The sequence below is a fragment of the Myripristis murdjan genome, chromosome 9, assembly GCF_902150065.1.
Source record: "Myripristis murdjan chromosome 9, fMyrMur1.1, whole genome shotgun sequence".
In the NCBI taxonomy this organism is placed as follows: domain Eukaryota; kingdom Metazoa; phylum Chordata; class Actinopteri; order Holocentriformes; family Holocentridae; genus Myripristis; species Myripristis murdjan.
The window spans coordinates 18,018,631-18,035,906 of NC_043988.1; the positions used below are offsets into that span (position 1 = coordinate 18,018,631).

The 17,276-nt window shown below is 41.7% G+C and overlaps 1 protein-coding gene across 2 annotated transcripts in view; it reads right to left on the minus strand.

Annotated features, from left to right (window-relative positions):
• Positions 1–12,728, minus strand: part of wscd2 (WSC domain containing 2) — a 35,149-nt gene extending 22,421 nt beyond the window's left edge. The window contains exons 1-2 of one of the 2 annotated variants that reach the window (XM_030061082.1): positions 12,255–12,728; positions 8,232–8,350 (exon numbers count right to left, since the gene is read on the minus strand). The gene's annotated coding sequence lies outside the window, so the exon portion shown is untranslated. The remainder of the gene's footprint in view (positions 1–8,231; positions 8,351–12,254) is intronic. The other variant, XM_030061081.1, reaches the window with a different exon arrangement.
• Positions 12,729–17,276: the final 4,548 nt, after the last annotated feature.

The following is a 17,276-nucleotide window of genomic DNA, read 5'->3' on the forward strand; positions in this document are numbered from 1 at the left end:
CAAACTAAATGCTGAATCTGGGTATGAAGCGTAGTGTCTTAGTATGTTGGTGGGAAAATGCTATCAGCCATTTGATCGTGACAAACAGCCTGATAGAAACATTGTGTGTTCGCTGGCCTCCAGAATCGAACCATTTGTCAGCAGCAGGATGAGAGCCCAGGACCGCCGTGTGAAAGTCTGCTGCACCAGGGTAAGCTGAGAAACTTACAGGCACTGTATCCCATGGTTCAATATGTTCAATATTACCAGGACCAAGAGTCCAAGAAATATATGCCCGCAGCTAAAAAACAAACAAACAAACAAACAAAAAGCCTTTCTTCAGAGGGAACAGAAAGTGCTTATCACTTGACATCGAGTACATAAACTGCAGGTTCTTAACCCGAAGGTTTGAAACAATCAGCCCGGTGGTCAGCGTATTTCTCCATAGGAATAGAAAACCAATGTTCCTTCAAGACCGCAGCAGGCAGATTTCAAGAGCTGGTTGCTGGAAATCTTTAGCACACAGCTGAAGTTTGGCTCTGAGGTGGGATTTGAGTTTCCTGTTTGTTACAAATTCTGCATGAGGCAAAATTCTCACTTCAAACTCATTTTACTTTAATGAAGAGATTTAAGTGTACACCAGCTATTGTTTCCAAGAAGTGATCCAGGGCCCCAGTGGTTACACTCTCCTGAGGCCTGGGGTTAATTACAAATACCCAGGCATTTAGCCCTGTGAAGCTAGAACAGACCAATCAGAAGAAGAGTTTTTAAGCACACCCTATAAAGCTTAAAAATTAAGCCCAGGGTGGCAGGGAAAAAGCTCATTGTAATCCTTATAATACTCAATGGTCCATTAAGCTCACTGGTGACCTTTTACTCTGAAAGAGAAGAGGTAAATTAAAGGGTCTAAAAATAATGTAATCCTGTTCTTTAACTGGTGCACAGTAGCGTTAAGCCTGAGTATTGTAATCGAGTGACTACATGTACATTGGAGATCGTGAATATTTTGCTCAGTATATGGTGATATTTAAATAACTCAGTCAGTAAAATAAAATCAGTATAAAGAAAAACAGTTCCCTTTTGATTATGTAGTGGAGTGCAGATAGGGCTGATCAAAATAGGAGGCTGAGGAGACGATTTCCACCACAGGTGCATCGGCACCTTTTGTTCCACAGCACAGCAGACTTGATCTTTTTGTGAAGTGAGGGAGGGAGAGAAAGAAACGAGAGGAAAACGAACAGCGACAGTAGAGCAGCCCCTCCGCCTTCACACTGTCTGAGGGAGAAGCGCTGAATTAAAAAAAAAAAAAAAAAAAACCCTCAACAATGCCAACAGGGAGAGAGTCCTGGTACTAATGATGTGTCACCACGAAGCACCAAAACAGAATGAAATAGCTCGGATTCCTTGGCTCTGAGCTTCAGACCCACCCTCAATAGCCACCACTCCCAGATTTCAGTTGGCCATATAGTTGGACATTTGAGAAACAATCACATGAACTGGCCCTCTCTAATGGCTCCATAAAAGAAGTAATTATTCTGCAGCAATGCTGAATGGGGAGGCACTGTCAATGGGAGATCAAATGATGTCTTCCACTATCCAAGCTTAACAAAGCTCTTCATTCAAGTCCCAAAGAATATCTGTATTTTTTCAAAGAGGAAAGTGTTTTCCCCCCTTTTTTATTTTCCCACCTTCACAAACCACAGAGGATCGCTTGGCTTTAATTAAAAGTGAATTCTTTCAGCTCAACTATGCTGTGAATCTCAGGCCTCATCGCATGAATAGACTTAAGTGGGGATTGCAGGGGGTTTCAGCAAACGTTTAGCTGATGAAAATGAGGAAGCAAGGAGGGAAAAAGGAAATGCCTCTCCTTCGCAACTGATTGCGTGGAACTTCAAGCAGTTTTCACCAGCATATCACTAAGCTGAAGTGTGCAGCCGCCGTGCAGGCACAGGTACACAAACATGTCTTAGCAACTAGCAACTAAGAATCGCAGTTACTTATTAACTAAGATGAAGGCACTTTGTTTTTCCATTTCGGACAAAACGAAAACCAGTTTGATAGCAACACAAAAGAAAAGATTGTCAGCACAACCAAATAATGGCTACTTGGCTCACAATCATATTGTAACCCCTTTTGGAGCTACAAAGATTTTTTTAAAATAGGAAATAAATATACACATAAACATCTGAACATCTTTGTCACAAACTCCATACCACTACCATTATCCTAGCAAAAAACATGCTGGGTACTCCATCAGTCAACATGTCCATATTTTCCAATTAATTTCATCAGTTTAATGTAACAAATCAGAATCCAGACAGCCTTTTTCTCTCAAGTTTGTTGGCAACTGGAGACAGCAGCAGATTTTCACCGATGTAGTTCAACCAGGATTTCATGTTCTTTGGCACGGAACTAATTTAGTGAATTTAGAGGATGTTGGGATGCGTTGTTATTATATCACACATCTTCGTCTAGTCTGCTGTATTATTAATGAACAGTAGGGTGCAGGGTGGTGTGATGACCTGGAAGACTGTTCTTGCACTTCAGGGCTGGTTTCCAAGTCAACAAGCGTGCCCCATGCAGAAGTATCTTTACACAAAACATCCAATCCAATGCTGTCCTGTAGCTAGACCTGCACTCTGATCTGTCATGGTGCGGCTTTTCATTTTAAGTAATATAAGAAATAATGGTTCAATGTGGCATCACTCTAGTCACTAAATGTAGCATTATAGCACCACGAGGAACAAGATGTGCTGCAGAACCACTGAAAAAACCCCTTGAGGAGCCATATGGGTAATCAGGATGAGCTATCAGGCTGAGACAGCCCACACTGAAAGTGATCAGTATATTGACAAAAAATCACTTCTCTTTTGCCAAAGTATATGTCTTCCTCTGGCATTCACACTGTGGCTTCAAATAGACTCATCCCACTCAACTAAATTCAACAGTAAGTAGCCTGATTTTTCAGCCAGAAAAAAAAAAAAAAAATCATTGCACTGGACGTAAGCTTTCCTGTTAAAGCCACAAGGCAGTAATGATCTTAACAAGTTTAAAGAGTTTTGGAAAAAAAAAAAAAAAAAGTATTTCAGTGCTTGGGACTTAGATAAGTCTGCAGCTTTCATAGACGGGATGAGAGAGGATTAGAGAGGGTACTGTAGATCTTGTCTGGAAAAAGACAAGAGGTAAAGGGTGCTTGCAAATATGCAAGCACCCTTTACCTCTCACAACCTTTAAAGGCCACAAAAGCACTTGCACTGCATCAGTGTGACAAAAAGATATATTTTGTTGGAGGAAATCGACCTAGAACACTCCGACGCTGTTTTAAACAACTATTGATAATGTACCAAGCACAAGTGGGTCCATTCTATTTGTTTGGAAATGTATTTTTCTTATTTCAAAAAAGGCCAAATGTAAACAATGTGACATCATGTCAATACTTTTTTTTCACAATCTGAAACAAATGGAAAACATCCAATTTTGTTGTCAGTCCCTCAGTATCAAATACAAAAAAAGGGTTTATTTGTAGACTGGCCATTTTGCACTAATGTTTAAAAAAATCACACGGGAAAAATCCAGCAAAGAAGAAAGATACATACCAGTTTGTTCAGCAACAGCAGTGCAGGCACAAGACATGTTGCATTTTGAGTAAAGGACATGCCTTGCACTTTTCTCACAGCACATATTTCCCTGTGAGTTGTCAAAAGGCATTCAGGGAAATGCAGAAAAACACAAACTGAAGAACAAGTAGACAAGGCAAGTTGAGGGGAAGTAGTTACCAACATAAGGTTATTTACAACATTTCATCAGACAACAACTCCTGAAGCGCATTCAGCATCGCAGGTTAATGACATAACTGTGAGTGAATATTTGCAGGTGGGGTTTTCCTTTCACACAGAGTATTGTTAAGTATTGCTTTGCATTAGCGCAGCATGATGAGCGTATGTCTGTCTCGCACCCAAACTGTGATCATACACAAGCCATTTGTTTGTACTGAACTGTTCAATGTGCATGATCACGTCAGGCAATGAACTGGGTGAAATGGGCTGGATGCACTAATTTGAGGAACATGAAGCGGGGGGAGGGCATGTCTTGCAAAATGACCGCTGAACCATGAGCCTCATCAGCATCACGCAAATCTGCCTGTAAAGGGCGTGCAGCACCAGAGGCTTGCTATCGCCACATCCTTTCCAATTAAGAACGAACATCATTAATTAGTCTTTGTTCTATTTGTAGATGTACGTTGTCATACTTGTTGTCGTAATTGTGCCCTCACTCTCTGCTGCTTTTTTCATTTCTAGAGTCCGATATGCAGAAACCACATTTGATAAATGAAACCGTAATAAATGAAAAAATGTTAAACCTACTCTCTCCTTCCTTTCTCTTTCCAAGAGTCGGTGTGAATACTGTAGCTGATAATGCACTCACTTTCAGGATTCATTCTGGTAAAAACAGGGATGCTTTGTCCAGCAATGGCTCCATTCAGCAATATCATTACAATTAAGAATTTTGTCTTAGAAATGAAAAATGTCGAATCTGAGCATACAGTGTCAAAAGTGATGGCACTGTTTGTCACACCCGAGTGAAATCAATGCATGATAGTAAGCATTTAAGTATGTGTATTTGAGTGTGTGTGTGTGTGTGTGTGTGTGCATATGTACAGTAGTAGAGGTGGGGGAAGCATCTAGGGATACGGACATTATGACAGCTGCTGAGTCCTGCTTTGGCCTTGCAGGAATGAGCAAGCCTCAGTGCTGCAGCATCTCCTAAAATGAATAAAATATGACGTGCACAGAGTATTCCAGTGTTGCTCTGTTGCAACACGGCACAGCAGAGGGATGGGGGAAAGGAGGAAAGATTTGTGTGTGTGTGTGTGTGTGTGTGTGTGTGCGTGTGCATGCACTTATGTGAAGACTGCACATGTGTGTGTTTCCAAGCATGCATGTGTGCATAGGGAAGAAGATGGAGAGATGCAGATGCAGACAGAAAGAAAGAAATGTGCATGGATACACATGGAGCTATACAATTCACTTTCACCAGCGATATGTTTACTTTTATTTAAGCTTGACACGGAATAAAATCTTGAAGCTTGAAGCCTCATTCCAGCTTTAGGAGAAGTAGAGTTCAACTCAGTAGTAAACTGTGTTTCCATGTGACTACCGCTGTGCAGAGAGAGGCTAGCACAGCTAATAATGCCGCCAGTGTTTTGGCCCCAGTCTAACCTTGCAGCAAGACCTTGTTTAAGTTGCTGTAGTTGGCAGAGAAGAGGAGAGGGCTGAACTGGGAGTCAGTGAAGCGCTGAGTAGGAGCTCGAGCTGAGTCATCCCCCTAAGCAACCTGGGAAAGACATATGCACAGTCACCACAGAGAAAGAAGCTGATGATGGTTGACGTGTCATGGAGACGGACTTGTGGCTGACCAAGCATGCTTTAATTGCTCTGTGTGATAGTCACAAACATCACAGCCAACCTGGGTAGCTTTACAAACAGATGGAGGACATTAGCTTTGTGAAGGGGGACTTCTGTGTATGCTCTGCTTACTACCAGATTCAGAAAAGTAGCTGTTAAGGGGATAGGCTTAGGGGCTCATCCTGTTTGATGCTGCTCGTGCTGGAAATCAACACTGAACATAACAACAAAAGCCCTTACTCAAAGTGAATATAAATGGGCAGGACTTGGTTACTACCACACATCTTTGAGATGAAATCCCAGTAGGTGCAATTACTGAGTGTAACACTATCATGAGAATGTGCTACATTTACCCTTTAATGACATATTCCCAACAGGGTACAATCAAAAGTACTTTATTCATTTAGCTGGTTGAATATCCAGTTATTCCATGATAATTACACAGCAGTAAAAGGGGGGTGTGGGGAGTCTGTGCTGGAACAGAGGAATGAATGCACATGTTTATTTGGCCAAGTAGTTCATTTCACAGCAACCTGACAAATTTCTCTGGCAGGTGTGACAGCCCAATTAAGGCCCAGCAAGCTGAGAGGAGATGCGAAGCAGCTCCTGACTCTGACTGCACAGGCTGACAGACCCAGAGGGGGCTCCACTCATTCTGAGTCTTCATCAGACCAAGATTCCTGCTGCTGTATTGCAGCATTATCAGGTCAGGGTTTATCGAAATCTCTCAACATCCTTTTAAAAAAGAAGAAGCCTGTCTAATTCTGCAGTGCAGGTTTCATTAGGGTGTATGTGTTGACACATTGTTGACAACACATACACCCTAATGAAAGCTGACACACGGTGTAAAGGAAGTTCTCAAAGCTAGGAAGCCACAGTGGGGCAGATTGGTTAATATGAATATAATGATATCAAATTTATGAACCAACTAGAGCTTAATACGACAATGGTGTTGGGGTCGTTACTCAAAAAAGTAATGTATTATTCATTGCGTGTTACTTTTGTCCTGTGATGGCCAGTTAACAAACCAGTTAATGATTCTACTGTAGAAACATTTCCTCTACTTAGTGCGATGCTACAAGCCTGTTCATCTCTGCTTTTATTACCTGTTGAAAATCAAGCTTTGGGCGCTTTTTAGGGGTCAGCATACACTCAGATTGAGCATCACTCTGGGTCCGGGGGTCTTTCACTTCTAGCTTTGTCTTAGCACGGGTGCTGGGAGAGATCTAATGGTCACTGCAGTGGATAGTTGTTTCTGGCCTGGGCACAGGTTGCACTTTACCGTCACATTCTTGTCCTTTCATGCTACAAGTTAGAAGCAATGTGCACATCTCCACCACCCCTAAAAAGTTGAAGACCGCTCTGCCATTTTTGTCCTATCTCCCATGAACTCTCGCCACAGTCAGGTCAGGTGATTGTTGCATAAGCGTGCATGAAAGACATGTTAGATGATTTTTTTCTATCCACCCATTATGCCGACAACTGAAGAACTTGTAACACAAGTAACAGCAAAATGGTTTGATTAGTAACTGTACTGTGATTACGAGGGCTTATTTACTTTTAAGGTACCAACCGAATTTCTTGAATACTATCAAGTATCGAAAGATACCATAGTATTAGAATTTTTCGGCACCAAATTTCAAGATCTAAGGAGTAAATCTCACCTGTGTCAGTGAGCCAATGAGCATGCAGCATGCTTGAACCACGGTCTACTATTGCCCTTGATTAGCTGTCTAGCATTACACGTCCTGGAGGCCTGCAGGAAAGACACTACGTTACACCTAGAGATGTTATAAAATTTTAGATTTTATCAAATATGTATCAAAAAAGTATCATTCAGGACCTGGTATCGAAGTCAAGGTACTGGTACAGGTATTGAAAATTTCTGAACAATACCCAGCCCCAGTGACTGCTGATTTAAGGAACAGTAACAGGTTACATTACCACGAAAACTGGTAAACAAATTAGAGACCTGCACTCATTACTCTGTACTTCCAAGACGACATCCTTTTATTTTTACTGAAAACTCTTACGAAAAAAAATTCAGATGCCATGAAATATGTTTGTCTTTCTTCCCACATGTTTCAGTTTTTAATGACCTATTAAGGTATTAGCCACTTGATTGATATCTTACTATATATAATACTTGGTGATTAATTTGCACAGTGGGGTATGATTTAGTGAAACTCGCTGGGCTTTGGAAATTATGCATAACATATCAGTGGGGCTTTGGTTTAAGGTTGAGCATTAGCCGAAGATAAATGACTCAGAACTCAGAAACATCCTCTGACCTCTAATTTAGTTAAAAAATGGAAGTAAATGTCTCTTTTTACAGGGATGGTTGTTGCCAGGTGGAGCCCTCTCGGGTACGGCAGGTTAAGGAAACAGAGCCCTGTAGTTTAACACACACAAAGGTCTTTTTGTGCAGCCAGGATCAAGTTGAAGAAAGAACAAGGGGGTCAGCTATCCAAGGTGAGCAATTACAGTGGTGCGCTAATCTTAGTGACTGGCACCATCTCAAGGTCAGTCATGGACCACAGAGAATATCCTATTAAATTCTCTCTTCTCTCCTTATCTTTTGCTTTTTTTCCTTTTACATTTTCCAAACTGCTTATACACTCTCTCTTTCTCTGTGTCATTCTCTCACTGTTTCTCTCATGCTCACACACACACACACACACTGTGCCGATCCCTCTGCCTCCCCTGAGCAGTTAGTGTCGGACATTCACACAGCTGTGAGAGTCAGACTCAATGACAGTGTAGAGGGCATGCAGGGAGTTCAGTGAACAAAGCTGGCGGGACTGAGGGGAGCCAGAGTTGATGCCACGCCTGGGACCCTGGACTGACCTTATCCAACTGCTTAAGCACTTCAGTGTGTTGTCACCACCCTGCTGAATGTAGCTGCTCTGTCCTCAGATCGGCCTGTTTCTGCTACTATGGTGCTGTGCTACTCAAATCGGTAAGACCTATGAAAAACACACGTTGGGAATGAAGTCTTCAAAAAACAGAGAGGGTTTTCTCTATCACAATTATCACACAAATTTATGTTGGACCAGTTTTAAGGGTCAATTGCCTTTACACTTTTAGGATAGCAAAATAAATGGTTGCACATATTGTCAGATATTTACGCACCACATTCATTATATCCTTGCATCAAATGTACAGCTAAAAATGCCACAGTAAGGACCCCTGCGCGCACACACACACACACACACACACACACACACACACACACACACACACACACACACACACACACACCAAGAACCACACACACACATACTCCCAGGTGGACTAGACAACATCCGTGCCGTCAGCAGGATCCCGGATCTGTCTACGCCTGAGGGTAAAGACTCAGTGAGGAGCAGGCCGGCGCTCAGTTGTTATATATCAGGCTGACGTGGAGTATGACTGGCTATTTATGCAGTATTAGTTGTTATTTAATCATTACAAAGTGCAGGTGTACTGTGAAAAGTTTCCTGAAAGTGGTGCACATACTATATTAAAACAGAAGCCACAATAGCTCACTCGTGAGCTTCCTGTTTACTAACAGAGTTAGATTAGCAGCTAATGGCATTTTGACAAAGCACAGCAAACCGTCTTATATAGAGGCTTAGGCTTACATAGATTAACCTTGACGAGACAATCATACAGTAATAATAATACAGTTGTACACTGTAACTCTATTATGTGTGACATTTTTATTTTCTTTTTTGATTTCAAATGATTTCAACTTTTTAGGTAAGTGATGTGTTGTGTTTCAGTGGTGCTGTCATCATCTTTCGTCACTTTTTTGCCACTTAAAAATGAACTTCTGTTTGGATCACTTTTGTGTATAGTTTAAAAGGTACGTCCAGTCTAAATGTAAAATTGTTACAGGACTTCAAAGATCAATAAAACATGTAAAATTTATCAAAATTAATGCATGTCTACTGTAAAAATCGCAGTAACCATCACAAATCTTAGTTAAAGTTTAGGTCTTGGGATTTACAAGCATTGTCTGATGTCTGTGTCACGCTTCTGCCACACCACCTGTTCAGGCAGCGATTATCTGGCTATTTCTTACTGAAAAAGTCCACTGTTGTGAATAATCCCAGCCTAAGCTGAAAATCTGGTTGAGATGAGCAAGCAGCGAGGCTGACCCGGTCCTTGGATGTTTGTAACTTTCCAAGTGCGTGTGTCTTGAAGATTATCCTCTTCCCAAAAATCATATCATGTGTCGAGGAAACACTTGGAGGAGAAACAAAGTGTTGCTGAATAGCACATTTTGACACTTATTCTCATAAATCCTTTTTTTTTTTCAAGAAATTACATCAATGAATCTCTTGTTAGAACAAAATGCCGTCTATTCAAAAACTCCATGTGTTTCATGTACACTGTAGGCACTATACAGATTCTGAAACTTTCAATGCATCACTAATCAAGCGCAGTCTTAAAAACCACGCTATTTTTGAATAAGCTCTGATGAGGACCTTGACATCCTGTCTTGTTGATGACATATCAGGAGAGGGTACACCATCCAACCCACACAGAGCCTCCACCAGATCAGCGTTACTTCACTGCAATTACTTGCACAAGCAGGCAACTCTAATTCCTGTCAGTTCCTCTGGCAATCTTCAAAGCCTGTGGCGATTGGATATGATCCATGATGCATTCGTGAGAGGTCGCCAAGAGGATGAAGAGATAAGGAAGGCACATAAGCTCCGGAGGAATTCAAAGCTCTCTCACTCTGCTGCTGGGCAGCACCAAGGCTTCACAAAGGACTTCATATCTGAGGCTCTTTTAAGTTTTCCTCTGCAGTCAGAGCTAAGCTTGCCGTTGATAAACTCCTCTAAAATTCAACATCAAAATTACAAAACCCCTTTCTTCTTTCAAGATTCTTACAAGCTTGACAGCACAAGCACACACTATATTGAGTATTAACAATGAATCCCACTGGTTCATGCTTAAGGCTCACTTGCCGCTTTAATACCACAGAGGCCCCTGGTGATAGAAAATACTGAGACTTTATCGCCATGATTATTCGCCATATCAACAGCAGCAGTGGGAACAGCACCCTCTCATTCTTGTGGAGTGTACACAGATGAACTGCAGCAGTTTGACACAGCTCGCTCCTGCTGGGCATCTCTGTTTTAAGTCTGCTCCCTTCTGCCTCAGAAAAGAGTCAGTCCACAGGACGGCACAGACGGGCAGGGACTATAAACACTAGATGGTTTTAATTTTTTAAATAAGTGTCCAAGATTTCTGCATCATGCTGCTGAAAGCTCATTACTATTATAATACAACAATAACTCCCACTGCCAGGGGTAAAATTAAAAGGAAGAGGTAAGTGGCACTTTGGGGATGAAATGTGTTTGGTGATATTATAGCTTGACTTTTGCGGTTGCGGTCAGGGTAATTACCAGTACTGCTTGATGTGGATGCAGGTGCTGAGCTCCTTTTGCTTATAACACGGGTTCGTGATGCTGTATGCTCTTTTTATTCACTGTCATCCATGCGCTAAAATAGCAGCAGCATGAACAATTAGGGCCATTAATAAATGTATTTTAACCTTCTCATGGCCAGACTTTACCGCCATTGTGGTCTTCTTCCACTACTTTGACACTCAACACTGTGGGTTCATACAGGGATCTATACAAAGCTCATAAGAAACAATGAATGGATGATGCTGGATTTGCATAATTTCAGGGAAGCAGTCAGTTCAGTGAAGTTGTCTTAATCTGTGATAAGATGGTATTGTTGAGGAGATATTTTCCTGAAAAGCTAAAGATAAGCATTCCATCCTCAGACAAACTGATAAACTGATCTAAAATATATATATATATAATGAATGATGGGGGTCTAAACTGAAGTTCTTGGCCTGAAAAAACAAACAAACTGAAGAACACAAACTACTTCTGTAAACTTTTTTAATTGAATGGCAGGAAAGGAAAAAGTGCAGGAGGGGAGCACAGGCTAAGTAGATTCTGTCTGTTTCCTCAGATTGATTTACAACACTGGTTAAAAATTAGCAGTAGTGTGGTTAAGGAAAGACCAATGACTTGAACTCTTCACTCTTTGGAGAGAAATGATGAAAGTGATAAAAGGCCACACAGCATTGTACCTGGTTGAGAAATAATGCTACCCTTTCTAGCCAGTGAACATGATGTGCTGTGCTGAGTGGAAAGCAAGGACATCATACATTTCTCTTACAATAACTGCAAGTTAACATGATTTTATAGACTGTAAAGATGAAAGACTGCCATTTTAAACCAATACAGTGGATTAGCCAATTCAGAGTCAAGTGGAAGTTAGACAGTTTAATAAATTAGGATTTAGTTCATGGAAGCAAATATATCAGATTATGGAACTATGTCTAGTTTAGCCTGATACTCTTATTACGACAGGTAGTCCTATCAAGATATATACTGAAAACAGAGTATATCTCGCTAACCAGTAACAGATTTATAAGTATCATTTTTAACAGATATCATTTTTCACAGATGTTATTTTTTCATATAGCGTCAATATATGAAAGTTTATTTGTTTCAGCAGCAGGATAACCCCCTTGGGATGAGACATCTCGTTTTCGAGGAGATCCTGCTGCGACACAAGAGCACAATACACTCACTGATCCTTCAAGGAAAAACAACAAAATAAATTGGGCTGATTGATTTGTGTGTGTGCGTGTGTGTGTGAGAGAGAGAGTACAGGTTTACTTTGCTGAACATGCTTAACAGGCAGTGCTAATGTGTGTTTAGATTAAGACCTGAGCATATGGCCTGCCATTACACCACCAACCTCTGCTCTACCTTTCTCTGCCGTGGAGCTGGTACGTGAGGCGCTTCACTCCTGGCTTTCATGGACTCAAAGACAATATCTGGACATTACCTTAAGTTGAGGAAGACGAGAGCCCAGCATGAAGCAGCAATCCGTTTCAGCGGATGGACTGATGTTTCTCAATTCACAGGACGCTACTCAGATGAGGATGGTCATGATTTTTCATCTCCACGACAATTCAATACATCGCCGGAAAAAAGGGGGGATGCGGAATCCGTGATAGTTGTTTTTACTGCGCCGCAGCCTGGAGGTTGGTACTTGTCCAATTTCATTAGCTCGTTATCTCAGTGCTGTTCCATAATCTGCTGTGCCGCTTCTGCAGATACCGCTACACGCTTCTAGCTTTCAGGAGGAAAAAGACAGAGTCGTGCTGATGGCCCTCAAAGCTTACCAAATTGTATCAGCTACGATCGCACCGACACAGCCGCCAGTTTCTCTCGCTCGCTCCATTCATCTATTTAGGTCAAAGTGTCCGAGTGTGGATGTGATGCGGCCAGCGTGTCGCGGTGAGCCGACCTGTCTTTGCTGCTCTGTCGCCTGTCCAGTATCACAGGCTGGTTCCCTTGCGGAGAGGCAGCGCCGCACCGTGCGCCCTGCGCTGCGCTCCGCTCCGCACACAGACCAACAGCACTGCCTGCTGTACTTAAAGAGACACAGCAGAGCAGAGGCGCAGGGACGGGCTGCATTCCTCCAGAGCGCTTTGGTTTCTGGGCCACGGGCGGCGTTTGGTCGGGATTCATGCTCCCCAGCGATAGGCCAATTTGGATTTTATTTCCCTTGGGAAATTCATTCACAATCAGAATCAGATGTATTGGCCAAATCGTTTTGCGCGAGTTGGTGGTTTGTCCCATTGCAGTAGGTCCCATTAATCATAAAAAAAATTAAAACAAAATATTGTTTGGGTTGCGTGCAAAGAAAGTAATATATAAATACAGTTTTTTTCAATCGCTTTACCTCCTTTGTCAACTCAGAAACCCTGGTATCAAAACAGTTAATCCATAGGCCTAATGAGAGGTGCACTTCCCAAAATAACACATTTTGTTTGCAAAAGGCTCTTACCATGACAAAACATTTCAAACATGCAGCAAAAGCACATTTTGTCACTGCCCAATACAACTCGCAGTCAAGCGACATAATCCAGCCACTCACTCACTTCATACTCAGCACCAAAATGCAACACACCCTTTTCAGTCTGAGCAGGTTCAACCTTACTTTTTTCCTGTGTGTATTGCAGTCATATTTTTGACAATTTACATAGTTACATATTGTAAAGCAAGTAGCAAAATCCAATATTTCCCTCAAACAACTCAACTTCTGCCCAAATGAGTAGATTTCTTCTCTCAGCTTTACTGTACTGTAACACAGTTGACAGCAGAATACAAAACACAGCTATCAGTTTGAACAAGGTTCTCCTGTGTGCTACACATTCAAATGTGAACTTACAATAAAGAATTGCATCCAAACTCAGAAAGACTTTGAAGTGAAATTATACTGTATTGATGGGAAAAACTGAAATACGGTAAGTCACATACAGTATTACACAGAAAAACTCAAAGGAGTTGGAAAAAAAAAATACAGAATACAATTTATAGGCCCCTTTTTTGTAGGTGCATACTGATTGATTGGTGAATAGTGATTTGTGGAAAGGGCAGTGATGCAGGTGCACTAGTGGTTTCATAGTGATGCAGGTCATCTCTATCAGCTGTGAGCTGATGTTTTGCTTTTGACTACCATAGTGAAGTCAATGGAGTCAGGGCCATGTCAATGACACATGTGAGAAGTGTTGTGCAAAAGAGCCTGAAAAATGTGTGAATCCAATGAAAAGGTATGAACACATTTGCAAAAGAAAACTTCTGCTGTGGTTTGGAGGTGAAGATGATGACAAAGTGGATCCCAGTTTCATTATACTGGAAAAAGCGAATGAAAAAAACTGTAATATAAGTTGCAAAGAAACAGATAAAAGGGTTTCTTTCTTTTTTATATATATTTTTACAATATATCTGTGGTGGAGGTGGAGGTGTAGTGGAACCTGATTGTACTGAAAAGCAATGGGAGGAAGTAACAACAACAACAACAACAACAACAACAACAGTAATAATAATATGCTGTCTGTCTCAAACTGCGCTGCACTTGTTCGTGGCAAATTTTATTGCAGTTTCATCACACCCTTGACCCAGGATTATCCTCATGTGTGTGACCCCTCTTCAGGGACCAGTTGGCCCAGAGCCAAGTTGAGTTGAGAGCCACTTAGCGTGTGTGCGTGTGCGTGCGCGCGCGCGCGTGTGTGTGTGTGGGCAGAGGTGCTCTACATGAGTGTGACTCTCTAACCTGAATGTTCTCAGTGGCTTTAATCCCTGCATGCATGAATCCAAAAGCTGTGAGAAAGTTTCTGGCACTGAAGCTGCAGCAGCATGAAGCAGAGACAAGCTGTGAGCCCCATCTCTGTGATCCGATTCTATTTCTGAATAATTTCTTATCCTGTTCTGCTTTGTTAATTATTTTAGTTTCACAGTGTTGACATTGTTTGTTGACCTAGCTGCAGCCCTCGCAAATCCATCTCCAGATGTTCAACCACTGTTTTTCCCGCCGCTCAGAGGATTTCTGGTGTCAGATTGGGATGATCATCCACTCTGTTTACCAGCAAATCTCCTTGTGTGTAAACCACGCACTTCAGTCAGTTTAATCGTTCTATCCCTGACAGTCACGACTTTGAAATCAATGGTTTACAGCAACCACATTAGACAGATCTTTAAAGGGCATGTACACAAATAGACAGATGTGCAGATGCAGGCCAGCAGACACACTGACGGCAACATGCATACATGCACTTAAAATACACACAAAGAAATCAAATATGTGCACTTACGCTGAAGCATACACAGACACTAACTGTTTAGAGCGCTCCCCCAGAGCCAAAAAGACCAGAGACTGGGGCCTTTCATACTATTGAGTCCTCTGGCGTATGTACACAAACATGGGCACTGGGTTGTATAAGTCTGTTTGAAAATTGGAGTTGAGTAATACCACTAGTAGTACTCTGGGCTCCAGAAATATCACAACAATTCTCCACTCATGTCTGGGACATCCTTCAAATTAAAATTTAAGGCCACTGACAACACATCTTCAATGATTATGACACTGATTAGCCACAGCTTGGAGCTTAAATGCTACAAGTGATAATTTGGGGAAGCAATGTGCTCACAATATCACATTAAAGCACTTCACAACATACCACCAAAATTGAAATAATTTTTAAAAAATGTGTCTTCAATAATTTTCTTTCATCACTTTGCCTTTTTCAGTGTCAGGGTGAGGCGGAGAGACACTGTCAATCATAGAGCTCACACAGACAGACAACCTCATATTAATACTTGCCTAAAGTTTCCAATCAGTCCAATCTGTCTTGCATTTTTTTTTTTTTTTTTTTTTTTTTTTTGGAAATGTGTTGTATTTACTGCCTCCTTTTTTCTCTTCTACCATGGGATCTGTTGTTTTAATCATCAGGCTCCCTCCTCTTCTTTACTGGCTGCACTGTGTTATTCCCACCTACACTGAAGAAGGTGTTTTTTTTGCACTTGCACCCTGCTCCATTTTTGTTTTGCCGCTGTGAAATAAAAGATTATTCTGTTTGCTTGTCCATTTTACATGCTGTGTGCTGACAATACCCTGTGTCAGTCCTCAACATAATGTCAAATAGAAATAAACAATAATAATGTAATTTTGTAGGAGTGTCTTGTCTGTAAACGTATAGTTAAGGCCTACTTAAACCCTGCCAGCTCTAAGACCTATAGTTTGACTTGGCCACATAATAATTACAAGCTTATCGCTGGCCTGTCCTTAAGGACTGGTGCTCTGACACAACAGAGATGACGCTGCATGTTTCAGCAGCATCAGTTCATTTAGTGCGGATGTTGTTGGTTGCTTGCTGCCCATAGCGCTGTCACCCACAATCACAACCTTTTCCATGGTGGCTCACAGATGGATTCCAAGTCAGAGAGGCACTCCTGACCTCACCGCTGCGCTTCGGTGATGTTACTCATGCTGAATCATGCAGACGGGCCCTGGCACTTTCCAAGCAACAAAACTCTAAAAGCCACAATTTGATATACCAAGAGGGCGAATGCTTTTTGAAGGATTTTGCCGGAAGTTTACCTGACAGGATGAGATTTGCAAATATGTCATTTTGTGGGTTTTTTAGAGCTACCTTGTAATGCTGTGTAAATCTACTTTACACAGCCTCACTGCATTTGGAGATTTGTCATGAATTATATCAAATGCTAAACATATTTTCCTGTTTGCTCACTTTCTCACTCTCATACTCGTTCCCTGTCACACACACACACACACACACACACACACACACACAAACCATTAGGGGTCATATACCACTTGATGGTGGCTGAGGTCATAAGTGGAGAGTAAATCATGTGCTGCAAGAGATAAAACCCCAGGCCAGTGTAGCATCGACCCTCCCGGTGTCAAAGAATACATCACAAGCCAGCAACTGCTGCATTGTGTGCTGACCTGTATGTGACCACTGGTTTATCTACCACATGGATGCAAAGAGAGGAGTGAAGCAATAAAAAGGCGCTCATTGTGTAGGAGATCGGCTGTGTCATGGGGTTGTGTTGGCGCTGGTATGGAGGGGGCTGGAGAAAATGTTCTCATAGCATAAAGTGACAAACAAGTATTGTGAGAACAAATAATCTGAACAAGCTTCACATGTGACATTGCGTTGGTTAGACTTCTCCCCATTTTATTCTTAACCATATATTGCATCTTGAGTACCCAGCAACAAACTAAATGTCACATTTCATCAAAAGCGAGTTTCATGAACACTCTTCCACACCTTTTATTTGTATTCAAAGACGGATCCCCACAAAATGAGCAATCTAGCGTTTGCGCACCAGGCAGGGCCTTGTGAGAAATCTGTTGTTATATGAGAGCTACAGTACAGGGAGGATCCAAAACTGTGTGTTTCTATGAAAAATAAGAAAGGCTACCTCATCTGTCACACCATGTCTGTGCAATGTGACAGGGCTAAAAAGGGATACCATGCAGACACTAACACAC